At 45.0% G+C, this 25,554-nt stretch overlaps 8 non-coding genes and 2 pseudogenes across 8 annotated transcripts; all 10 read left to right on the forward strand.

Annotated features, from left to right (window-relative positions):
* The first annotated feature begins 26 nt into the window (after positions 1-26).
* Positions 27-217, forward strand: LOC130317901 (U2 spliceosomal RNA). Its single transcript, XR_008864906.1, has one exon. It is a non-coding gene; the product is annotated as a U2 spliceosomal RNA (small nuclear RNA).
* A 2,091-nt stretch (positions 218-2,308) lies between these two features.
* On the forward strand, positions 2,309-2,499 carry LOC130317903 (U2 spliceosomal RNA). Its single transcript, XR_008864908.1, has one exon. It is a non-coding gene; the product is annotated as a U2 spliceosomal RNA (small nuclear RNA).
* A 2,087-nt stretch (positions 2,500-4,586) lies between these two features.
* LOC130317904 (U2 spliceosomal RNA) lies at positions 4,587-4,777 on the forward strand. Its single transcript, XR_008864909.1, has one exon. It is a non-coding gene; the product is annotated as a U2 spliceosomal RNA (small nuclear RNA).
* Positions 4,778-6,857: 2,080 nt separating this feature from the next.
* LOC130317905 (U2 spliceosomal RNA) lies at positions 6,858-7,048 on the forward strand. The gene has a single exon (XR_008864910.1). It is a non-coding gene; the product is annotated as a U2 spliceosomal RNA (small nuclear RNA).
* Positions 7,049-9,135: 2,087 nt separating this feature from the next.
* Positions 9,136-9,326, forward strand: LOC130317906 (U2 spliceosomal RNA). Its single transcript, XR_008864911.1, has one exon. It is a non-coding gene; the product is annotated as a U2 spliceosomal RNA (small nuclear RNA).
* Positions 9,327-11,412: 2,086 nt separating this feature from the next.
* On the forward strand, positions 11,413-11,603 carry LOC130317908 (U2 spliceosomal RNA). The gene has a single exon (XR_008864912.1). It is a non-coding gene; the product is annotated as a U2 spliceosomal RNA (small nuclear RNA).
* Positions 11,604-13,690: 2,087 nt separating this feature from the next.
* Positions 13,691-13,881, forward strand: LOC130317909 (U2 spliceosomal RNA). The gene has a single exon (XR_008864913.1). It is a non-coding gene; the product is annotated as a U2 spliceosomal RNA (small nuclear RNA).
* A 2,070-nt stretch (positions 13,882-15,951) lies between these two features.
* LOC130318024 (U2 spliceosomal RNA) lies at positions 15,952-16,084 on the forward strand (annotated as a pseudogene).
* Positions 16,085-21,111: 5,027 nt separating this feature from the next.
* Positions 21,112-21,320, forward strand: LOC130318003 (U2 spliceosomal RNA; annotated as a pseudogene).
* A 2,093-nt stretch (positions 21,321-23,413) lies between these two features.
* LOC130317910 (U2 spliceosomal RNA) lies at positions 23,414-23,604 on the forward strand. Its single transcript, XR_008864914.1, has one exon. It is a non-coding gene; the product is annotated as a U2 spliceosomal RNA (small nuclear RNA).
* Positions 23,605-25,554: the final 1,950 nt, after the last annotated feature.

The following is a 25,554-nucleotide window of genomic DNA, read 5'->3' on the forward strand; positions in this document are numbered from 1 at the left end:
TTGTTGGGCCCGCCCCTTTCACGGTTATCGCTTCTCGGCCTTTTGGCTAAGATCAAGTGTAGTATCTGTTCTTATCAGTTTAATATCTGATACGTCCCCTATCTGGGGACCATATATTAAATGGATTTTTGAGAACGGGGGCCGATTTCGAAGCTTGCTTCCGTCGCCCTATGCATTGACCCGATATGGCAGTATCTTCGGGTACAGTGCACCACCCCCTTACAGGGTTAAAAAGAAAGATTCCTACTTTCATTGCTACCTGCTTGCTGGCTAGCCAGCTAGCCAGCCCTGTGGGCCTTGCTGCTGCTGCTGCTGCTGCTGCAGCCAAAAAACAAAAGGTGGTGCTGCTGCTGCTTCTGCTGCTTCTGCTTGTGTCTGGCCGCTGTTGGAGCGTCCAGGCACAGGACTTCTGCTGCTGCTGACTAAATGGTCTCCTTAATTGGATCATTTGAGTAGCCAGCACACCTGTGCAGGTAGGGCATGACATGATAGGCAGCTGCCTTGATAGCGGGTGGGTGCTGAATGTTCCTAATTGACAAAATAAGATTAATGCTTATGAAGAAATATAAAATCTCATCCCTTCCCCAATATCGCGCCACACCCCTACCCCTTAATTCCCTGGTTGAACTTGATGGACATATGTCTTTTTTCGACCGTACTAACTATGTAACTATGTAACATAACATGGGGGGGTCTCCTGGCTGTTCACACAGGTGTGTCATTGCTGTACATTGACCATGCATTGCTTCTGTGGTATTGCAAAGGCAAAGACAAATGCTTCCAGCCATCCATTGCACTAATGGATTGGTCATCAGCTGGCTGTCTATGTCCCGCATCAATATAGACCAAAGTACAGAGGGTTAGGCTATGCTATAGTGCACCTACCTGATGCATCAGAAGGTGCGAGGCCCTTGCTAAATTCTGTGCACAGACTTTGAGATCTATGCTTTAGACTGTATCTAAACCTGCTCCAACATGGACTGACATTCTGGCCTACTTTCAGCCGATGCGACTTGTCTGTCGCTGAACAGTCGCTTTTTATGTATTCAGCACCTATGTATAATGTTGTAAAAATGCTCTAGAAGCTAAAGTCGCAGAAATGTCACACATATTTGGCCTGCAACTTTCTGTGCGACAAATTCAGACAGGAAAAATCAGTATAAATCCTTAGAAAATTATCCCCCAGTGTCTCCATCTGCTGGCGGTATTGAATAAGCATTGCTGCACTGATGGGGTATGCATTAGACGAAAAAAAAGAAGAAAAAGAAGAATAATACGCCCAGAAAAGAGGCGAAAAGGAGAAAAACGTAAAAAAACGTGAAAAAAAAGTAAGAGGAAGAGAAGGGAAAAAAAGGTGGAAATGGGTTTAAAAGTGATTTCGGCGGAGAAATATATATATATATATATATATATATATATATATATATATATATATACGCGCACACACACACATATATATAAACGTATTCTCCGTTGAGATATTGCAGCCGCTGCTGTGTCCAGGCCCAGGAGCCTTAGCACTGTGCTGTGATGTCACTCAATACCACTGACATCACTAGGTGTAAACAACATCTCTCCTTTGCTGTGTATGTGACTATGGAGCTGTTTGGTGATGTCGTCTATTATGGCCTTCATAGAAGCAACAGGAGATTGTTGCATCCATCTAGAACCCTCAGAACTACAGTGCTATGATGTCACTCACTTCCACAGGCCTTGCAGAGTGTAAACAACAACAACCCAGCTTTGTTGTGTATGTAACCATAGGGATTGTGATGTCACCTAGAACCTTCACAGCAGCGACAGCTTTATGAGGAGCATCAGCACTGCTCTGCCTGAGCAGAACCATCACCGCCATAGGTTGTCAAATAACCCGGATTTAACCCACACAGGTAAGTCCAATGGGGTGCAGGCATGTCCTCTATGCTTACAGCTTCCCGTGGGTGTTGGTTTGATACCGTTTGGGGACAGCCAAGGAGGCATCTGCAGGCAACAAAGGTAGGTGTGTGCTTGTGTGTGTGTTTCCTATGCAGATCCTAAGCCCAGTGTCACATGCAAGTAGGAGGAGTAAGAAGGGTTCCTGGCAAATCCGGGTTATGGATTGCATTTAAAAAGGCCCCGTGGGAGTGCAATGGGCCCCTGTCTTGCTGCTTAGCAATAATGGTATGGGTTTAGGTTCTGCTGTGTGTACTGGTGGTTGACTGCCCCCCAGCCCAGAGTGTGCATGGAAAATTGTCTGGCAGCCTCCCTGACAGCAAGCAGTGATAGTGCCCATGAAGGGGACCTTGTTGGGCCCGCCCCTTTCACGGTTATCGCTTCTCGGCCTTTTGGCTAAGATCAAGTGTAGTATCTGTTCTTATCAGTTTAATATCTGATACGTCCCCTATCTGGGGACCATATATTAAATGGATTTTTGAGAACGGGGGCCGATTTCGAAGCTTGCTTCCGTCGCCCTATGCATTGACCCGATATGGCAGTATCTTCGGGTACAGTGCACCACCCCCTTACAGGGTTAAAAAGAAAGATTCCTACTTTCATTGCTACCTGCTTGCTGGCTAGCCAGCTAGCCAGCCCTGTGGGCCTTGCTGCTGCTGCTGCTGCTGCTGCAGCCAAAAAACAAAAGGTGGTGCTGCTGCTGCTTCTGCTGCTTCTGCTTGTGTCTGGCCGCTGTTGGAGCGTCCAGGCACAGGACTTCTGCTGCTGCTGACTAAATGGCCTCCTTAATTGGATCATTTGAGTAGCCAGCACACCTGTGCAGGTAGGGCATGACATGATAGGCAGCTGCCTTGATAGCGGGTGGGTGCTGAATGTTCCTAATTGACAAAATAAGATTAATGCTTATGAAGAAATATAAAATCTCATCCCTTCCCCAATATCGCGCCACACCCCTACCCCTTAATTCCCTGGTTGAACTTGATGGACATATGTCTTTTTTCGACCGTACTAACTATGTAACTATGTAACATAACATGGGGGGGTCTCCTGGCTGTTCACACAGGTGTGTCATTGCTGTACATTGACCATGCATTGCTTCTGTGGTATTGCAAAGGCAAAGACAAATGCTTCCAGCCATCCATTGCACTAATGGATTGGTCATCAGCTGGCTGTCTATGTCCCGCATCAATATAGACCAAAGTACAGAGGGTTAGGCTATGCTATAGTGCACCTACCTGATGCATCAGAAGGTGCGAGGCCCTTGCTAAATTCTGTGCACAGACTTTGAGATCTATGCTTTAGACTGTATCTAAACCTGCTCCAACATGGACTGACATTCTGGCCTACTTTCAGCCGATGCGACTTGTCTGTCGCTGAACAGTCGCTTTTTATGTATTCAGCACCTATGTATAATGTTGTAAAAATGCTCTAGAAGCTAAAGTCGCAGAAATGTCACACATATTTGGCCTGCAACTTTCTGTGCGACAAATTCAGACAGGAAAAATCAGTATAAATCCTTAGAAAATTATCCCCCAGTGTCTCCATCTGCTGGCGGTATTGAATAAGCATTGCTGCACTGATGGGGTATGCATTAGACGAAAAAAAAGAAGAAAAAGAAGAATAATACGCCCAGAAAAGAGGCGAAAAGGAGAAAAACGTAAAAAAACGTGAAAAAAAAGTAAGAGGAAGAGAAGGGAAAAAAAGGTGGAAATGGGTTTAAAAGTGATTTCGGCGGAGAAATATATATATATATATATATATATATATATATATATATATATACGCGCACACACACACATATATATAAACGTATTCTCCGTTGAGATATTGCAGCCGCTGCTGTGTCCAGGCCCAGGAGCCTTAGCACTGTGCTGTGATGTCACTCAATACCACTGACATCACTAGGTGTAAACAACATCTCTCCTTTGCTGTGTATGTGACTATGGAGCTGTTTGGTGATGTCGTCTATTATGGCCTTCATAGAAGCAACAGGAGATTGTTGCATCCATCTAGAACCCTCAGAACTACAGTGCTATGATGTCACTCACTTCCACAGGCCTTGCAGAGTGTAAACAACAACAACCCAGCTTTGTTGTGTATGTAACCATAGGGATTGTGATGTCACCTAGAACCTTCACAGCAGCGACAGCTTTATGAGGAGCATCAGCACTGCTCTGCCTGAGCAGAACCATCACCGCCATAGGTTGTCAAATAACCCGGATTTAACCCACACAGGTAAGTCCAATGGGGTGCAGGCATGTCCTCTATGCTTACAGCTTCCCGTGGGTGTTGGTTTGATACCGTTTGGGGACAGCCAAGGAGGCATCTGCAGGCAACAAAGGTAGGTGTGTGCTTGTGTGTGTGTTTCCTATGCAGATCCTAAGCCCAGTGTCACATGCAAGTAGGAGGAGTAAGAAGGGTTCCTGGCAAATCCGGGTTATGGATTGCATTTAAAAAGGCCCCGTGGGAGTGCAATGGGCCCCTGTCTTGCTGCTTAGCAATAATGGTATGGGTTTAGGTTCTGCTGTGTGTACTGGTGGTTGACTGCCCCCCAGCCCAGAGTGTGCATGGAAAATTGTCTGGCAGCCTCCCTGACAGCAAGCAGTGATAGTGCCCATGAAGGGGACCTTGTTGGGCCCGCCCCTTTCACGGTTATCGCTTCTCGGCCTTTTGGCTAAGATCAAGTGTAGTATCTGTTCTTATCAGTTTAATATCTGATACGTCCCCTATCTGGGGACCATATATTAAATGGATTTTTGAGAACGGGGGCCGATTTCGAAGCTTGCTTCCGTCGCCCTATGCATTGACCCGATATGGCAGTATCTTCGGGTACAGTGCACCACCCCCTTACAGGGTTAAAAAGAAAGATTCCTACTTTCATTGCTACCTGCTTGCTGGCTAGCCAGCTAGCCAGCCCTGTGGGCCTTGCTGCTGCTGCTGCTGCTGCAGCCAAAAAACAAAAGGTGGTGCTGCTGCTGCTTCTGCTGCTTCTGCTTGTGTCTGGCCGCTGTTGGAGCGTCCAGGCACAGGACTTCTGCTGCTGCTGACTAAATGGCCTCCTTAATTGGATCATTTGAGTAGCCAGCACACCTGTGCAGGTAGGGCATGACATGATAGGCAGCTGCCTTGATAGCGGGTGGGTGATGAATGTTCCTAATTGACAAAATAAGATTAATGCTTATGAAGAAATATAAAATCTCATCCCTTCCCCAATATCGCGCCACACCCCTACCCCTTAATTCCCTGGTTGAACTTGATGGACATATGTCTTTTTTCGACCGTACTAACTATGTAACTATGTAACATAACATGGGGGGGTCTCCTGGCTGTTCACACAGGTGTGTCATTGCTGTACATTGACCATGCATTGCTTCTGTGGTATTGCAAAGGCAAAGACAAATGCTTCCAGCCATCCATTGCACTAATGGATTGGTCATCAGCTGGCTGTCTATGTCCCGCATCAATATAGACCAAAGTACAGAGGGTTAGGCTATGCTATAGTGCACCTACCTGATGCATCAGAAGGTGTGAGGCCCTTGCTAAATTCTGTGCACAGACTTTGAGATCTATGCTTTAGATTGTATCTAAACCTGCTCCAACATGGACTGACATTCTGGCCTACTTTCAGCCGATGCGACTTGTCTGTCGCTGAACAGTCGCTTTTTATGTATTCAGCACCTATGTATAATGTTGTAAAAATGCTCTAGAAGCTAAAGTCGCAGAAATGTCACACATATTTGGCCTGCAACTTTCTGTGCGACAAATTCAGACAGGAAAAATCAGTATAAATCCTTAGAAAATTATCCCCCAGTGTCTCCATCTGCTGGCGGTATTGAATAAGCATTGCTGCACTGATGGGGTATGCATTAGACGAAAAAAAAGAAGAAAAAGAAGAATAATACGCCCAGAAAAGAGGCGAAAAGGAGAAAAACGTAAAAAAACTTGAAAAAAAAGTAAGAGGAAGAGAAGGGAAAAAAAGGTGGAAATGGGTTTAAAAGTGATTTCGGCGGAGAAATATATATATATATATATATATATATATATATATATATACGCGCACACACACACATATATATAAACGTATTCTCCGTTGAGATATTGCAGCCGCTGCTGTGTCCAGGCCCAGGAGCCTTAGCACTGTGCTGTGATGTCACTCAATACCACTGACATCACTAGGTGTAAACAACATCTCTCCTTTGCTGTGTATGTGACTATGGAGCTGTTTGGTGATGTCGTCTATTATGGCCTTCATAGAAGCAACAGGAGATTGTTGCATCCATCTAGAACCCTCAGAACTACAGTGCTATGATGTCACTCACTTCCACAGGCCTTGCAGAGTGTAAACAACAACAACCCAGCTTTGTTGTGTATGTAACCATAGGGATTGTGATGTCACCTAGAACCTTCACAGCAGCGACAGCTTTATGAGGAGCATCAGCACTGCTCTGCCTGAGCAGAACCATCACCGCCATAGGTTGTCAAATAACCCGGATTTAACCCACACAGGTAAGTCCAATGGGGTGCAGGCATGTCCTCTATGCTTACAGCTTCCCGTGGGTGTTGGTTTGATACCGTTTGGGGACAGCCAAGGAGGCATCTGCAGGCAACAAAGGTAGGTGTGTGCTTGTGTGTGTGTTTCCTATGCAGATCCTAAGCCCAGTGTCACATGCAAGTAGGAGGAGTAAGAAGGGTTCCTGGCAAATCCGGGTTATGGATTGCATTTAAAAAGGCCCCGTGGGAGTGCAATGGGCCCCTGTCTTGCTGCTTAGCAATAATGGTATGGGTTTAGGTTCTGCTGTGTGTACTGGTGGTTGACTGCCCCCCAGCCCAGAGTGTGCATGGAAAATTGTCTGGCAGCCTCCCTGACAGCAAGCAGTGATAGTGCCCATGAAGGGGACCTTGTTGGGCCCGCCCCTTTCACGGTTATCGCTTCTCGGCCTTTTGGCTAAGATCAAGTGTAGTATCTGTTCTTATCAGTTTAATATCTGATACGTCCCCTATCTGGGGACCATATATTAAATGGATTTTTGAGAACGGGGGCCGATTTCGAAGCTTGCTTCCGTCGCCCTATGCATTGACCCGATATGGCAGTATCTTCGGGTACAGTGCACCACCCCCTTACAGGGTTAAAAAGAAAGATTCCTACTTTCATTGCTACCTGCTTGCTGGCTAGCCAGCTAGCCAGCCCTGTGGGCCTTGCTGCTGCTGCTGCTGCTGCTGCAGCCAAAAAACAAAAGGTGGTGCTGCTGCTGCTTCTGCTGCTTCTGCTTGTGTCTGGCCGCTGTTGGAGCGTCCAGGCACAGGACTTCTGCTGCTGCTGACTAAATGGCCTCCTTAATTGGATCATTTGAGTAGCCAGCACACCTGTGCAGGTAGGGCATGACATGATAGGCAGCTGCCTTGATAGCGGGTGGGTGCTGAATGTTCCTAATTGACAAAATAAGATTAATGCTTATGAAGAAATATAAAATCTCATCCCTTCCCCAATATCGCGCCACACCCCTACCCCTTAATTCCCTGGTTGAACTTGATGGACATATGTCTTTTTTCGACCGTACTAACTATGTAACTATGTAACATAACATGGGGGGGTCTCCTGGCTGTTCACACAGGTGTGTCATTGCTGTACATTGACCATGCATTGCTTCTGTGGTATTGCAAAGGCAAAGACAAATGCTTCCAGCCATCCATTGCACTAATGGATTGGTCATCAGCTGGCTGTCTATGTCCCGCATCAATATAGACCAAAGTACAGAGGGTTAGGCTATGCTATAGTGCACCTACCTGATGCATCAGAAGGTGCGAGGCCCTTGCTAAATTCTGTGCACAGACTTTGAGATCTATGCTTTAGACTGTATCTAAACCTGCTCCAACATGGACTGACATTCTGGCCTACTTTCAGCCGATGCGACTTGTCTGTCGCTGAACAGTCGCTTTTTATGTATTCAGCACCTATGTATAATGTTGTAAAAATGCTCTAGAAGCTAAAGTCGCAGAAATGTCACACATATTTGGCCTGCAACTTTCTGTGCGACAAATTCAGACAGGAAAAATCAGTATAAATCCTTAGAAAATTATCCCCCAGTGTCTCCATCTGCTGGCGGTATTGAATAAGCATTGCTGCACTGATGGGGTATGCATTAGACGAAAAAAAAGAAGAAAAAGAAGAATAATACGCCCAGAAAAGAGGCGAAAAGGAGAAAAACGTAAAAAAACGTGAAAAAAAAGTAAGAGGAAGAGAAGGGAAAAAAAGGTGGAAATGGGTTTAAAAGTGATTTCGGCGGAGAAATATATATATATATATATATATATATATATATATATATATATACGCGCACACACACACATATATATAAACGTATTCTCCGTTGAGATATTGCAGCCGCTGCTGTGTCCAGGCCCAGGAGCCTTAGCACTGTGCTGTGATGTCACTCAATACCACTGACATCACTAGGTGTAAACAACATCTCTCCTTTGCTGTGTATGTGACTATGGAGCTGTTTGGTGATGTCGTCTATTATGGCCTTCATAGAAGCAACAGGAGATTGTTGCATCCATCTAGAACCCTCAGAACTACAGTGCTATGATGTCACTCACTTCCACAGGCCTTGCAGAGTGTAAACAACAACAACCCAGCTTTGTTGTGTATGTAACCATAGGGATTGTGATGTCACCTAGAACCTTCACAGCAGCGACAGCTTTATGAGGAGCATCAGCACTGCTCTGCCTGAGCAGAACCATCACCGCCATAGGTTGTCAAATAACCCGGATTTAACCCACACAGGTAAGTCCAATGGGGTGCAGGCATGTCCTCTATGCTTACAGCTTCCCGTGGGTGTTGGTTTGATACCGTTTGGGGACAGCCAAGGAGGCATCTGCAGGCAACAAAGGTAGGTGTGTGCTTGTGTGTGTGTTTCCTATGCAGATCCTAAGCCCAGTGTCACATGCAAGTAGGAGGAGTAAGAAGGGTTCCTGGCAAATCCGGGTTATGGATTGCATTTAAAAAGGCCCCGTGGGAGTGCAATGGGCCCCTGTCTTGCTGCTTAGCAATAATGGTATGGGTTTAGGTTCTGCTGTGTGTACTGGTGGTTGACTGCCCCCCAGCCCAGAGTGTGCATGGAAAATTGTCTGGCAGCCTCCCTGACAGCAAGCAGTGATAGTGCCCATGAAGGGGACCTTGTTGGGCCCGCCCCTTTCACGGTTATCGCTTCTCGGCCTTTTGGCTAAGATCAAGTGTAGTATCTGTTCTTATCAGTTTAATATCTGATACGTCCCCTATCTGGGGACCATATATTAAATGGATTTTTGAGAACGGGGGCCGATTTCGAAGCTTGCTTCCGTCGCCCTATGCATTGACCCGATATGGCAGTATCTTCGGGTACAGTGCACCACCCCCTTACAGGGTTAAAAAGAAAGATTCCTACTTTCATTGCTACCTGCTTGCTGGCTAGCCAGCTAGCCAGCCCTGTGGGCCTTGCTGCTGCTGCTGCTGCTGCTGCAGCCAAAAAACAAAAGGTGGTGCTGCTGCTGCTTCTGCTGCTTCTGCTTGTGTCTGGCCGCTGTTGGAGCGTCCAGGCACAGGACTTCTGCTGCTGCTGACAAAATGGCCTCCTTAATTGGATCATTTGAGTAGCCAGCACACCTGTGCAGGTAGGGCATGACATGATAGGCAGCTGCCTTGATAGCGGGTGGGTGCTGAATGTTCCTAATTGACAAAATAAGATTAATGCTTATGAAGAAATATAAAATCTCATCCCTTCCCCAATATCGCGCCACACCCCTACCCCTTAATTCCCTGGTTGAACTTGATGGACATATGTCTTTTTTCGACCGTACTAACTATGTAACTATGTAACATAACATGGGGGGGTCTCCTGGCTGTTCACACAGGTGTGTCATTGCTGTACATTGACCATGCATTGCTTCTGTGGTATTGCAAAGGCAAAGACAAATGCTTCCAGCCATCCATTGCACTAATGGATTGGTCATCAGCTGGCTGTCTATGTCCCGCATCAATATAGACCAAAGTACAGAGGGTTAGGCTATGCTATAGTGCACCTACCTGATGCATCAGAAGGTGCGAGGCCCTTGCTAAATTCTGTGCACAGACTTTGAGATCTATGCTTTAGACTGTATCTAAACCTGCTCCAACATGGACTGACATTCTGGCCTACTTTCAGCCGATGCGACTTGTCTGTCGCTGAACAGTCGCTTTTTATGTATTCAGCACCTATGTATAATGTTGTAAAAATGCTCTAGAAGCTAAAGTCGCAGAAATGTCACACATATTTGGCCTGCAACTTTCTGTGCGACAAATTCAGACAGGAAAAATCAGTATAAATCCTTAGAAAATTATCCCCCAGTGTCTCCATCTGCTGGCGGTATTGAATAAGCATTGCTGCACTGATGGGGTATGCATTAGACGAAAAAAAAAGAAGAAAAAGAAGAATAATACGCCCAGAAAAGAGGCGAAAAGGAGAAAAACGTAAAAAAACGTGAAAAAAAAGTAAGAGGAAGAGAAGGGAAAAAAAGGTGGAAATGGGTTTAAAAGTGATTTCGGCGGAGAAATATATATATATATATATATATATATATATATATATATATACGCGCACACACACACATATATATAAACGTATTCTCCGTTGAGATATTGCAGCCGCTGCTGTGTCCAGGCCCAGGAGCCTTAGCACTGTGCTGTGATGTCACTCAATACCACTGACATCACTAGGTGTAAACAACATCTCTCCTTTGCTGTGTATGTGACTATGGAGCTGTTTGGTGATGTCGTCTATTATGGCCTTCATAGAAGCAACAGGAGATTGTTGCATCCATCTAGAACCCTCAGAACTACAGTGCTATGATGTCACTCACTTCCACAGGCCTTGCAGAGTGTAAACAACAACAACCCAGCTTTGTTGTGTATGTAACCATAGGGATTGTGATGTCACCTAGAACCTTCACAGCAGCGACAGCTTTATGAGGAGCATCAGCACTGCTCTGCCTGAGCAGAACCATCACCGCCATAGGTTGTCAAATAACCCGGATTTAACCCACACAGGTAAGTCCAATGGGGTGCAGGCATGTCCTCTATGCTTACAGCTTCCCGTGGGTGTTGGTTTGATACCGTTTGGGGACAGCCAAGGAGGCATCTGCAGGCAACAAAGGTAGGTGTGTGCTTGTGTGTGTGTTTCCTATGCAGATCCTAAGCCCAGTGTCACATGCAAGTAGGAGGAGTAAGAAGGGTTCCTGGCAAATCCGGGTTATGGATTGCATTTAAAAAGGCCCCGTGGGAGTGCAATGGGCCCCTGTCTTGCTGCTTAGCAATAATGGTATGGGTTTAGGTTCTGCTGTGTGTACTGGTGGTTGACTGCCCCCCAGGCCAGAGTGTGCATGGAAAATTGTCTGGCAGCCTCCCTGACAGCAAGCAGTGATAGTGCCCATGAAGGGGACCTTGTTGGGCCCGCCCCTTTCACGGTTATCGCTTCTCGGCCTTTTGGCTAAGATCAAGTGTAGTATCTGTTCTTATCAGTTTAATATCTGATACGTCCCCTATCTGGGGACCATATATTAAATGGATTTTTGAGAACGGGGGCCGATTTCGAAGCTTGCTTCCGTCGCCCTATGCATTGACCCGATATGGCAGTATCTTCGGGTACAGTGCACCACCCCCTTACAGGGTTAAAAAGAAAGATTCCTACTTTCATTGCTACCTGCTTGCTGGCTAGCCAGCTAGCCAGCCCTGTGGGCCTTGCTGCTGCTGCTGCTGCTGCTGCAGCCAAAAAACAAAAGGTGGTGCTGCTGCTGCTTCTGCTGCTTCTGCTTGTGTCTGGCCGCTGTTGGAGCGTCCAGGCACAGGACTTCTGCTGCTGCTGACTAAATGGCCTCCTTAATTGGATCATTTGAGTAGCCAGCACACCTGTGCAGGTAGGGCATGACATGATAGGCAGCTGCCTTGATAGCGGGTGGGTGCTGAATGTTCCTAATTGACAAAATAAGATTAATGCTTATGAAGAAATATAAAATCTCATCCCTTCCCCAATATCGCGCCACACCCCTACCCCTTAATTCCCTGGTTGAACTTGATGGACATATGTCTTTTTTCGACCGTACTAACTATGTAACTATGTAACATAACATGGGGGGGTCTCCTGGCTGTTCACACAGGTGTGTCATTGCTGTACATTGACCATGCATTGCTTCTGTGGTATTGCAAAGGCAAAGACAAATGCTTCCAGCCATCCATTGCACTAATGGATTGGTCATCAGCTGGCTGTCTATGTCCCGCATCAATATAGACCAAAGTACAGAGGGTTAGGCTATGCTATAGTGCACCTACCTGATGCATCAGAAGGTGCGAGGCCCTTGCTAAATTCTGTGCACAGACTTTGAGATCTATGCTTTAGACTGTATCTAAACCTGCTCCAACATGGACTGACATTCTGGCCTACTTTCAGCCGATGCGACTTGTCTGTCGCTGAACAGTCGCTTTTTATGTATTCAGCACCTATGTATAATGTTGTAAAAATGCTCTAGAAGCTAAAGTCGCAGAAATGTCACACATATTTGGCCTGCAACTTTCTGTGCGACAAATTCAGACAGGAAAAATCAGTATAAATCCTTAGAAAATTATCCCCCAGTGTCTCCATCTGCTGGCGGTATTGAATAAGCATTGCTGCACTGATGGGGTATGCATTAGACGAAAAAAAAGAAGAAAAAGAAGAATAATACGCCCAGAAAAGAGGCGAAAAGGAGAAAAACGTAAAAAAACGTGAAAAAAAAGTAAGAGGAAGAGAAGGGAAAAAAAGGTGGAAATGGGTTTAAAAGTGATTTCGGCGGAGAAATATATATATATATATATATATATATATATATATATATATATACGCGCACACACACACATATATATAAACGTATTCTCCGTTGAGATATTGCAGCCGCTGCTGTGTCCAGGCCCAGGAGCCTTAGCACTGTGCTGTGATGTCACTCAATACCACTGACATCACTAGGTGTAAACAACATCTCTCCTTTGCTGTGTATGTGACTATGGAGCTGTTTGGTGATGTCGTCTATTATGGCCTTCATAGAAGCAACAGGAGATTGTTGCATCCATCTAGAACCCTCAGAACTACAGTGCTATGATGTCACTCACTTCCACAGGCCTTGCAGAGTGTAAACAACAACAACCCAGCTTTGTTGTGTATGTAACCATAGGGATTGTGATGTCACCTAGAACCTTCACAGCAGCGACAGCTTTATGAGGAGCATCAGCACTGCTCTGCCTGAGCAGAACCATCACCGCCATAGGTTGTCAAATAACCCGGATTTAACCCACACAGGTAAGTCCAATGGGGTGCAGGCATGTCCTCTATGCTTACAGCTTCCCGTGGGTGTTGGTTTGATACCGTTTGGGGACAGCCAAGGAGGCATCTGCAGGCAACAAAGGTAGGTGTGTGCTTGTGTGTGTGTTTCCTATGCAGATCCTAAGCCCAGTGTCACATGCAAGTAGGAGGAGTAAGAAGGGTTCCTGGCAAATCCGGGTTATGGATTGCATTTAAAAAGGCCCCGTGGGAGTGCAATGGGCCCCTGTCTTGCTGCTTAGCAATAATGGTATGGGTTTAGGTTCTGCTGTGTGTACTGGTGGTTGACTGCCCCCCAGCCCAGAGTGTGCATGGAAAATTGTCTGGCAGCCTCCCTGACAGCAAGCAGTGATAGTGCCCATGAAGGGGACCTTGTTGGGCCCGCCCCTTTCACGGTTATCGCTTCTCGGCCTTTTGGCTAAGATCAAGTGTAGTATCTGTTCTTATCAGTTTAATATCTGATACGTCCCCTATCTGGGGACCATATATTAAATGGATTTTTGAGAACGGGGGCCGATTTCGAAGCTTGCTTCCGTCGCCCTATGCATTGACCCGATATGGCAGTATCTTCGGGTACAGTGCACCACCCCCTTACAGGGTTAAAAAGAAAGATTCCTACTTTCATTGCTACCTGCTTGCTGGCTAGCCAGCTAGCCAGCCCTGTGGGCCTTGCTGCTGCTGCTGCTGCTGCAGCCAAAAAACAAAAGGTGGTGCTGCTGCTGCTTCTGCTGCTTCTGCTTGTGTCTGGCCGCTGTTGGAGCGTCCAGGCACAGGACTTCTGCTGCTGCTGACTAAATGGCCTCCTTAATTGGATCATTTGAGTAGCCAGCACACCTGTGCAGGTAGGGCATGACATGATAGGCAGCTGCCTTGATAGCGGGTGGGTGCTGAATGTTCCTAATTGACAAAATAAGATTAATGCTTATGAAGAAATATAAAATCTCATCCCTTCCCCAATATCGCGCCACACCCCTACCCCTTAATTCCCTGGTTGAACTTGATGGACATATGTCTTTTTTCGACCGTACTAACTATGTAACTATGTAACATAACATGGGGGGGTCTCCTGGCTGTTCACACAGGTGTGTCATTGCTGTACATTGACCATGCATTGCTTCTGTGGTATTGCAAAGGCAAAGACAAATGCTTCCAGCCATCCATTGCACTAATGGATTGGTCATCAGCTGGCTGTCTATGTCCCGCATCAATATAGACCAAAGTACAGAGGGTTAGGCTATGCTATAGTGCACCTACCTGATGCATCAGAAGGTGCGAGGCCCTTGCTAAATTCTGTGCACAGACTTTGAGATCTATGCTTTAGACTGTATCTAAACCTGCTCCAACATGGACTGACATTCTGGCCTACTTTCAGCCGATGCGACTTGTCTGTCGCTGAACAGTCGCTTTTTATGTATTCAGCACCTATGTATAATGTTGTAAAAATGCTCTAGAAGCTAAAGTCGCAGAAATGTCACACATATTTGGCCTGCAACTTTCTGTGCGACAAATTCAGACAGGAAAAATCAGTATAAATCCTTAGAAAATTATCCCCCAGTGTCTCCATCTGCTGGCGGTATTGAATAAGCATTGCTGCACTGATGGGGTATGCATTAGACGAAAAAAAAGAAGAAAAAGAAGAATAATACGCCCAGAAAAGAGGCGAAAAGGAGAAAAACGTAAAAAAACGTGAAAAAAAAGTAAGAGGAAGAGAAGGGAAAAAAAGGTGGAAATGGGTTTAAAAGTGATTTCGGCGGAGAAATATATATATATATATATATATATATATACGCGCACACACACACATATATATAAACGTATTCTCCGTTGAGATATTGCAGCCGCTGCTGTGTCCAGGCCCAGGAGCCTTAGCACTGTGCTGTGATGTCACTCAATACCACTGACATCACTAGGTGTAAACAACATCTCTCCTTTGCTGTGTATGTGACTATGGAGCTGTTTGGTGATGTCGTCTATTATGGCCTTCATAGAAGCAACAGGAGATTGTTGCATCCATCTAGAACCCTCAGAACTACAGTGCTATGATGTCACTCACTTCCACAGGCCTTGCAGAGTGTAAACAACAACAACCCAGCTTTGTTGTGTATGTAACCATAGGGATTGTGATGTCACCTAGAACCTTCACAGCAGCGACAGCTTTATGAGGAGCATCAGCACTGCTCTGCCTGAGCAGAACCATCACCGCCATAGGTTGTCAAATAACCCGGATTTAACCCACACAGGTAAGTCCAATGGGGTGCAGGCATGTCCTCTATGCTTACAGCTTCCCGTGGGTGTTGGTTTGATACCGTTTGGGGACAGCCAAGGAGGCATCTGCAGGCAACAAAGGTAGGTGTGTGCTTGTGTGTGTGTTTCCTATGCAGATCCTAAGCCCAGTGTCACATGCAAGTAGGAGGAGTAAGAAGGGTTCCTGGCAAATCCGGGTTATGGATTGCATTTAAAAAGGCCCCGTGGGAGTGCAATGGGCCCCTGTCTTGCTGCTTAGCAATAATGGTATGGGTTTAGGTTCTGCTGTGTGTACTGGTGGTTGACTGCCCCCCAGCCCAGAGTGTGCATGGAAAATTGTCTGGCAGCCTCCCTGACAGCAAGCAGTGATAGTGCCCATGAAGGGGACCTTGTTGGGCCCGCCCCTTTCACGGTTATCGCTTCTCGGCCTTTTGGCTAAGATCAAGTGTAGTAATACAGGAGATCTGGTCAGAAGGTACTCGGGTACCCCTCTCCTTGGCCTTGTGGGATCGCCCAGGTTTATTGCCTGGGCTTCACCCACTTGTTGCTATTGGGGAGAGGGCCTAGTCCCAGGGTAACGAGTAGCGATCGCCTCTCAAGACCTTCGGGTGGAGAGAGGTTAGAACCATGGATGATGATCCGGATCCAGGTTCTGTGCCGGCATACGCAAGGATCAAAAACACCGTGAGAGTCATTCTCACGGATGATACCAAAAGGGCGGACGATTTGAAATTCGTAGTAGAGGACGTGCTCGGAGGAGTTTTCGGAATACAGAAGGGCGAGATATTGGCAATCCAGGACTACCCGAAGCGTAAAATTTTTGATGTGACGTTCACACAAAATGGCATCCACAGAGATTTTGTTACCAGAGCTGCTGCGAGTAAAGACAAAAAGCTTCAGGGTGTCCGGATTATTGAGCACGTTCTAGACGATATTAAGCTGGTGGTAGTAAAGATGTATTCCCCTTTCGCCAACCTACACGATGTTGAGTTGTTTTTACAAGTCTATTTTAGTAAGGTTGAGTGCAGAGGAAAAATCATGAACAGCTGTGGCATCTGGACATCTAAGTGGAGATTTCAGGTTACATGCAAAAAAGATGACAGATTGCCAGGGGGAATACAACTACCACCAGCTCGTTTTAAAATAAATAATATGTGTGGCGACCTCTTTTATGCGGGGATGCCAAGCTACTGCAGGAAGTGTCACAGATATGGACACACAAAAGAAAACTGTGAAAGTACATGCAAAAAATGTGGTAGCACACAGCACGAGACAGAGAAATGCACAAGAGGAGGGAGGTGCAATTTCTGTCAACAATTCGGTCACCTTTTCTCCTCTTGTCCCCACAGACATAGGACGGAGCAGCAGTGGCAACCCTGGAGGCAGCAAGGACAGCAACCGGGACACCAGCCGAGGCAAGCAGAGCCAGTGATTACCCCCCCACAAGAGGTAAGCGGTGAGATGGAGAAGGAGAAAGACCCCCCTCAGGCAAAAGGAGGGGACCCTAAAGAGCAGAGGATGGCCAAAAAACGTGCAAGCGGTGAAAAAACTGGCCCCCAGGAGCATGCTGGGTTAAGAGAGGAGCGGACGGCGGCCGAATCCGCTCCTCAGCAACCTCTGGCTCAGGGTCCCCCTGAGAGCGATGATCCGGGTGGAGAGGTGAAGGTTAAAAGGCGGAGGGGCTCCAGAAGACTCTATTCGGAGGCGGTCCAGGGGGAGCCGATGGAAGTACCTGCGGATGCAGGGAACCCAAGTGACGTTCCTCCACAGGTCCCCATAGGGGATACCCCCCCTCCTCCCTGCCAGGAGGAGGTTTCAGGGGTGACCGTCTCTGAGGTACCAGAGACGGAGCTAAGTGAACACCCGACCCCTATGGAGGGGCAAGAGGTGGAAGAACCCAATGAGTCTGGAGCCCTGATTGCCAGGATGCCCGAGAACAACTATGCCTCAATCATGATGGAGGAGGGGGGTCGGCTGAGTGATGGTGCCTCCTCTCCTGCTTCCTCTATGCGTACAGTTGAGTCAGATTTTGGGGGGTATGAGGCTTCGGAGGGGGAATCAGAGGTGTAAGACGTTTTCTTGTACATTCCCATGGCTGAGTTGTCCGGTCTGTCCTTGAACGTGAGAAGTGTGAGCGCCAGAGTAAGAAGGGTTGCCCTATTTAATTACTTGTCGGTTTTTGCTGCTTCCGTCCTTTTCCTGCAGGAATGTGGCATCCCGCACAGATTAAATTATAAAGAATATGAAGATGATTGGGTGCACGGTCCATCAGTCTGGTCTGGATCAAATGAGTCCAGATCAGCAGGGGTCGCCATACTTTTTAAAGGGAACGTTTTAATTGAGAGTTTTAACGAAATTTTACCAGGCAGAATTTTATTGGTCAGCGCTTTTATTAATGGTATTAAATGGCAGTTTTTAAATTTTTATGGTTCTCCTGATAAGAATGAAAGAATAAAAATGTTGGAGATTTTACCCCTTTTTATTAACAATTCTAGTCCTCTTGTTTTATCAGGTGATTTTAATTGTATTTTAAGGGGAGAACGCCGTTTTTCGAACGCAGTGAGTAGGAACTATGATAAGACGTCTTTTATGTTAAAAAACTTGATTTTAGATTTTAATCTCACTGATGTTTTTAAAAAATGTAATTTTAACGTACCAGAGGAAGACGGTGTTACCTGGAGCAATGCAAGCTGTAGCTCCAGGATAGATTTTATTTTTTGTTCTTATCAAGTACTGCCTTTTAACTGTGATCTTTTTACCAATGTTTTTTCTGACCATAAATTATTGTATTTTAAAGTTAAAAGTGATTTTAAAAGGAGAACTGGTAGGAATGCCTGGAAGTTAAACGTGTCCCTTTTAGAAGATCCGCAGGTTTTATCAGATTTTATCACCTTTTACAAGGAATGCAGACGAGTAAAAGACCCCAACACTCCCACCAGTATCTGGTGGGAAAAAATGAAACTAAAAATAAAAGAATTTTTTATCCGTGTTGGGGTTAGGAAAGCTAAAGAAAAACGTGAATTTTATAATATCCTAAATACTCGTCTGCAAACCCTGTACAAATTCAGAGCACATGGGATGGAGGTGGAGAAGGAGGTACATGATCTTAAAAAAGAAATAACTAAGTGCCTGGAGCAGAAAGGAAAAGAAATTATCTTTAGGTCTCGAATACAGCATCTTGAGGAAAACGAGACCTGCTCCAGGTATTTTTTTTAAGAAAATACATGAAAATAGAAGGTTAATAGAAAACATTGAAGGAGTGAATGATGTACAGGGTATTTTAAAAAAGGTGCAAGAGTTTTATGCGGATCTTTTTAATGTAAAACACATTGATGAATGTTTTATGAATGACTCGTTAAAGGAGATCACCAATTTTTTAGATCCTGTCTCACAGTCTTTTTTATTGCAGAATATTTCAGAGCAGGAGATTTTAGAGACCGTCAAGAGTTTTAAAACAGGTAAAGTGCCTGGGCCGGATGGTATACCCATTGAATTTTATGTTACTTTTTATGGTATTTTAAAAGAAGATTTGTTCTCCCTTTTTACGGAAGTCTTTAAGTCTAAAATCCTCCCAGGCTCATGGAAGAAGGGTGATGTCTCCCTGCTATTCAAAAAGGGAGACCGGTCGGAACTCAAAAACTGGAGACCAATCACCCTTCTGAACTGCGACTATAAAATAATGGCGAAACTGTGTGCTAACCGCTTAAAGAACGTAATCCATAAAATAATTCATACAAACCAAGTCTGTGGGGTGCCTGGGAGGAGTTTATGGGAGAACCTAAACCTTTTAAAGGATGTAATTAGCGACACCAAATTAAGAAAAGGAAAGCTGGCGGTTTTATCCATAGATTTTGAAAAAGCTTTCGACAGGGTGTCACATTTTTATCTTTTTAAGGTTTTAGAGAAAATGGGTATACCTGATGGCTTTTTATTGTCTCTTAGAGCTTTTTATGATAACTGTACTAGTAAAATTTTAGTAAATGGTTTTAAGACACAGGGCGTGATTTTAAATTCCGGAGTGAAGCAGGGGTGTCCCTTGTCCCCACTACTCTTCATTTGCGCAATAGAGCCTCTTTTATGTACAATACGAAAGGATAAGCAGATCCATGGAGTCCCCCTGCCAGGAGGAGGGGGACTAGAGGCGAAGGTAGTGGGGTACATGGACGATGTTGCGGTGTTTTGCAGGGACACCCCATCGCTTCAGAAGACGCTAAAACAGATTCAATATTTTAATTGTGCCTCCGGTTTTAAAGTCAATTTTAACAAAAGTAACATTTTAAACATAGGCGGAATGCCTTTGTATGATGTGCCCGTCCCTGTGTCTGAGTCGGTGCAGATTTTAGGTGTCTCCTTTGACGAGTCTAATAATGGTTTTAATAGCTGGGACTTGGTGGCTCAAAAAATAAATAAGAAAATATGTATGTGGAACATGCGAGAACTTACAATGGAAGGGAAGGTTTTAATTACAAAAATGGTGCTTTTACCTATTTTATTGTATTTAAGTCTGGTTTTCCCACCCCCCGAAATGGTTCTAAAGAAAATAACAAAAGCTTGTTTTACTTTCTTTTGGAGTTCTAAGAGCGAAAAATTAAAGAGACAAATTGTGATAAAACCGAACTCCAGGGGCGGTAAGGATTTTCCAGATTTTAAAGCTTTCCTTTTAATAAAGTTTTTTAGCATGTGTTTTACTACTGTTTTTAAAGATAGCTACTGGTCTTATTTTGTTCGTTTTAATACTGGTTATTTTATGCGGAGGAACGGCTGGTTTTCTACAGTTTTAAGTTGCCCTTATTCTTTGAATTTACCCCCTCAATACATGATTTTAGGAAAAATTTTAAACTTATATAATTTTAAAGGTAAAAGTGTTCAGGATCTGTGCAATAGCAAAAAACTACTAAAGGAAATAAAAGAAACCAGTACCGTGACTCCCATCAAAAATTTTAACGAACAGAAGTGTATACAGATTTGGAAGATGTTGAGTATTAATTATCTTTTTAATTCACAGAAGGACCTGGCCTGGAGCTGCGCACACGAGTGTCTTCCATGCCGGGCATTCCAGCACCGAAGAGGATTATCCAACTCTGCAACCTGCCCGAGGGAGGGATGCCGACAAGAGGAGACCGTGCACCATCTAATATGGACTTGTTTTTACTCGCAGAAAATATGGACAAAGATACTCCCTCTGGTAAAAAGGATAACTGGACTAAAATACTTAAATATTGCAGTGGTTTTTTATGGTTGCCTGGAATGCCCAACACGGACTCAAGAGACTATTGCATGGAAGATCATAAACTGTGTGAAGGCAGCTCTGTGGAAGGCCAGGAATATTTTATTGTTCAAGCATGAGGTTTTATCTGTGAAGGACATTTTATCTATCTGTTTTTATGAAATGTACCAGTACTATCTTTTAGACAAGAAGAGATTTCCGCTTTTATCTAGAAAATGGTTTTTAAAAGAATGGAATTCTATCTTGTAAAGCCACCAAGTGCCCATTTTATGTTTTAATATGTTGTAAATATGTTATTTATATGTAAATGTTTTTATTGACATATTTGCACAACTTTGTTAACATTATTTAATTTTTAATAAAGTTGCCCCCGTAAGGGTAGTCAAGTTAAAAAAAAAAAAAAATCTGTTCTTATCAGTTTAATATCTGATACGTCCCCTATCTGGGGACCATATATTAAATGGATTTTTGAGAACGGGGGCCGATTTCGAAGCTTGCTTCCGTCGCCCTATGCATTGACCCGATATGGCAGTATCTTCGGGTACAGTGCACCACCCCCTTACAGGGTTAAAAAGAAAGATTCCTACTTTCATTGCTACCTGCTTGCTGGCTAGCCAGCTAGCCAGCCCTGTGGGCCTTGCTGCTGCTGCTGCTGCAGCCAAAAAACAAAAGGTGGTGCTGCTGCTGCTTCTGCTGCTTCTGCTTGTGTCTGGCCGCTGTTGGAGCGTCCAGGCACAGGACTTCTGCTGCTGCTGACTAAATGGCCTCCTTAATTGGATCATTTGAGTAGCCAGCACACCTGTGCAGGTAGGGCATGACATGATAGGCAGCTGCCTTGATAGCGGGTGGGTGCTGAATGTTCCTAATTGACAAAATAAGATTAATGCTTATGAAGAAATATAAAATCTCATCCCTTCCCCAATATCGCGCCACACCCCTACCCCTTAATTCCCTGGTTGAACTTGATGGACATATGTCTTTTTTCGACCGTACTAACTATGTAACTATGTAACATAACATGGGGGGGTCTCCTGGCTGTTCACACAGGTGTGTCATTGCTGTACATTGACCATGCATTGCTTCTGTGGTATTGCAAAGGCAAAGACAAATGCTTCCAGCCATCCATTGCACTAATGGATTGGTCATCAGCTGGCTGTCTATGTCCCGCATCAATATAGACCAAAGTACAGAGGGTTAGGCTATGCTATAGTGCACCTACCTGATGCATCAGAAGGTGCGAGGCCCTTGCTAAATTCTGTGCACAGACTTTGAGATCTATGCTTTAGACTGTATCTAAACCTGCTCCAACATGGACTGACATTCTGGCCTACTTTCAGCCGATGCGACTTGTCTGTCGCTGAACAGTCGCTTTTTATGTATTCAGCACCTATGTATAATGTTGTAAAAATGCTCTAGAAGCTAAAGTCGCAGAAATGTCACACATATTTGGCCTGCAACTTTCTGTGCGACAAATTCAGACAGGAAAAATCAGTATAAATCCTTAGAAAATTATCCCCCAGTGTCTCCATCTGCTGGCGGTATTGAATAAGCATTGCTGCACTGATGGGGTATGCATTAGACGAAAAAAAAGAAGAAAAAGAAGAATAATACGCCCAGAAAAGAGGCGAAAAGGAGAAAAACGTAAAAAAACGTGAAAAAAAAGTAAGAGGAAGAGAAGGGAAAAAAAGGTGGAAATGGGTTTAAAAGTGATTTCGGCGGAGAAATATATATATATATATATATATATATATATATATATATATATATATATATATATACGCGCACACACACACATATATATAAACGTATTCTCCGTTGAGATATTGCAGCCGCTGCTGTGTCCAGGCCCAGGAGCCTTAGCACTGTGCTGTGATGTCACTCAATACCACTGACATCACTAGGTGTAAACAACATCTCTCCTTTGCTGTGTATGTGACTATGGAGCTGTTTGGTGATGTCGTCTATTATGGCCTTCATAGAAGCAACAGGAGATTGTTGCATCCATCTAGAACCCTCAGAACTACAGTGCTATGATGTCACTCACTTCCACAGGCCTTGCAGAGTGTAAACAACAACAACCCAGCTTTGTTGTGTATGTAACCATAGGGATTGTGATGTCACCTAGAACCTTCACAGCAGCGACAGCTTTATGAGGAGCATCAGCACTGCTCTGCCTGAGCAGAACCATCACCGCCATAGGTTGTCAAATAACCCGGATTTAACCCACACAGGTAAGTCCAATGGGGTGCAGGCATGTCCTCTATGCTTACAGCTTCCCGTGGGTGTTGGTTTGATACCGTTTGGGGACAGCCAAGGAGGCATCTGCAGGCAACAAAGGTAGGTGTGTGCTTGTGTGTGTGTTTCCTATGCAGATCCTAAGCCCAGTGTCACATGCAAGTAGGAGGAGTAAGAAGGGTTCCTGGCAAATCCGGGTTATGGATTGCATTTAAAAAGGCCCCGTGGGAGTGCAATGGGCCCCTGTCTTGCTGCTTAGCAATAATGGTATGGGTTTAGGTTCTGCTGTGTGTACTGGTGGTTGACTGCCCCCCAGCCCAGAGTGTGCATGGAAAATTGTCTGGCAGCCTCCCTGACAGCAAGCAGTGATAGTGCCCATGAAGGGGACCTTGTTGGGCCCGCCCCTTTCACGGTTATCGCTTCTCGGCCTTTTGGCTAAGATCAAGTGTAGTATCTGTTCTTATCAGTTTAATATCTGATACGTCCCCTATCTGGGGACCATATATTAAATGGATTTTTGAGAACGGGGGCCGATTTCGAAGCTTGCTTCCGTCGCCCTATGCATTGACCCGATATGGCAGTATCTTCGGGTACAGTGCACCACCCCCTTACAGGGTTAAAAAGAAAGATTCCTACTTTCATTGCTACCTGCTTGCTGGCTAGCCAGCTAGCCAGCCCTGTGGGCCTTGCTGCTGCTGCTGCTGCTGCAGCCAAAAAACAAAAGGTGGTGCTGCTGCTGCTTCTGCTTGTGTCTGGCCGCTGTTGGAGCGTCCAGGCACAGGACTTCTGCTGCTGCTGACTAAATGGCCTCCTTAATTGGATCATTTGAGTAGCCAGCACACCTGTGCAGGTAGGGCATGACATGATAGGCAGCTGCCTTGATAGCGGGTGGGTGCTGAATGTTCCTAATTGACAAAATAAGATTAATGCTTATGAAGAAATATAAAATCTCATCCCTTCCCCAATATCGCGCCACACCCCTACCCCTTAATTCCCTGGTTGAACTTGATGGACATATGTCTTTTTTCGACCGTACTAACTATGTAACTATGTAACATAACATGGGGGGGTCTCCTGGCTGTTCACACAGGTGTGTCATTGCTGTACATTGACCATGCATTGCTTCTGTGGTATTGCAAAGGCAAAGACAAATGCTTCCAGCCATCCATTGCACTAATGGATTGGTCATCAGCTGGCTGTCTATGTCCCGCATCAATATAGACCAAAGTACAGAGGGTTAGGCTATGCTATAGTGCACCTACCTGATGCATCAGAAGGTGCGAGGCCCTTGCTAAATTCTGTGCACAGACTTTGAGATCTATGCTTTAGACTGTATCTAAACCTGCTCCAACATGGACTGACATTCTGGCCTACTTTCAGCCGATGCGACTTGTCTGTCGCTGAACAGTCGCTTTTTATGTATTCAGCACCTATGTATAATGTTGTAAAAATGCTCTAGAAGCTAAAGTCGCAGAAATGTCACACATATTTGGCCTGCAACTTTCTGTGCGACAAATTCAGACAGGAAAAATCAGTATAAATCCTTAGAAAATTATCCCCCAGTGTCTCCATCTGCTGGCGGTATTGAATAAGCATTGCTGCACTGATGGGGTATGCATTAGACGAAAAAAAAGAAGAAAAAGAAGAATAATACGCCCAGAAAAGAGGCGAAAAGGAGAAAAACGTAAAAAAACGTGAAAAAAAAGTAAGAGGAAGAGAAGGGAAAAAAAGGTGGAAATGGGTTTAAAAGTGATTTCGGCGGAGAAATATATATATATATATATATATATATATATATATATATATATATACGCGCACACACACACATATATATAAACGTATTCTCCGTTGAGATATTGCAGCCGCTGCTGTGTCCAGGCCCAGGAGCCTTAGCACTGTGCTGTGATGTCACTCAATACCACTGACATCACTAGGTGTAAACAACATCTCTCCTTTGCTGTGTATGTGACTATGGAGCTGTTTGGTGATGTCGTCTATTATTGCCTTCATAGAAGCAACAGGAGATTGTTGCATCCATCTAGAACCCTCAGAACTACAGTGCTATGATGTCACTCACTTCCACAGGCCTTGCAGAGTGTAAACAACAACAACCCAGCTTTGTTGTGTATGTAACCATAGGGATTGTGATGTCACCTAGAACCTTCACAGCAGCGACAGCTTTATGAGGAGCATCAGCACTGCTCTGCCTGAGCAGAACCATCACCGCCATAGGTTGTCAAATAACCCGGATTTAACCCACACAGGTAAGTCCAATGGGGTGCAGGCATGTCCTCTATGCTTACAGCTTCCCGTGGGTGTTGGTTTGATACCGTTTGGGGACAGCCAAGGAGGCATCTGCAGGCAACAAAGGTAGGTGTGTGCTTGTGTGTGTGTTTCCTATGCAGATCCTAAGCCCAGTGTCACATGCAAGTAGGAGGAGTAAGAAGGGTTCCTGGCAAATCCGGGTTATGGATTGCATTTAAAAAGGCCCCGTGGGAGTGCAATGGGCCCCTGTCTTGCTGCTTAGCAATAATGGTATGGGTTTAGGTTCTGCTG

Source organism: Hyla sarda, unplaced genomic scaffold (assembly GCF_029499605.1).
Source record: "Hyla sarda isolate aHylSar1 unplaced genomic scaffold, aHylSar1.hap1 scaffold_204, whole genome shotgun sequence".
In the NCBI taxonomy this organism is placed as follows: domain Eukaryota; kingdom Metazoa; phylum Chordata; class Amphibia; order Anura; family Hylidae; genus Hyla; species Hyla sarda.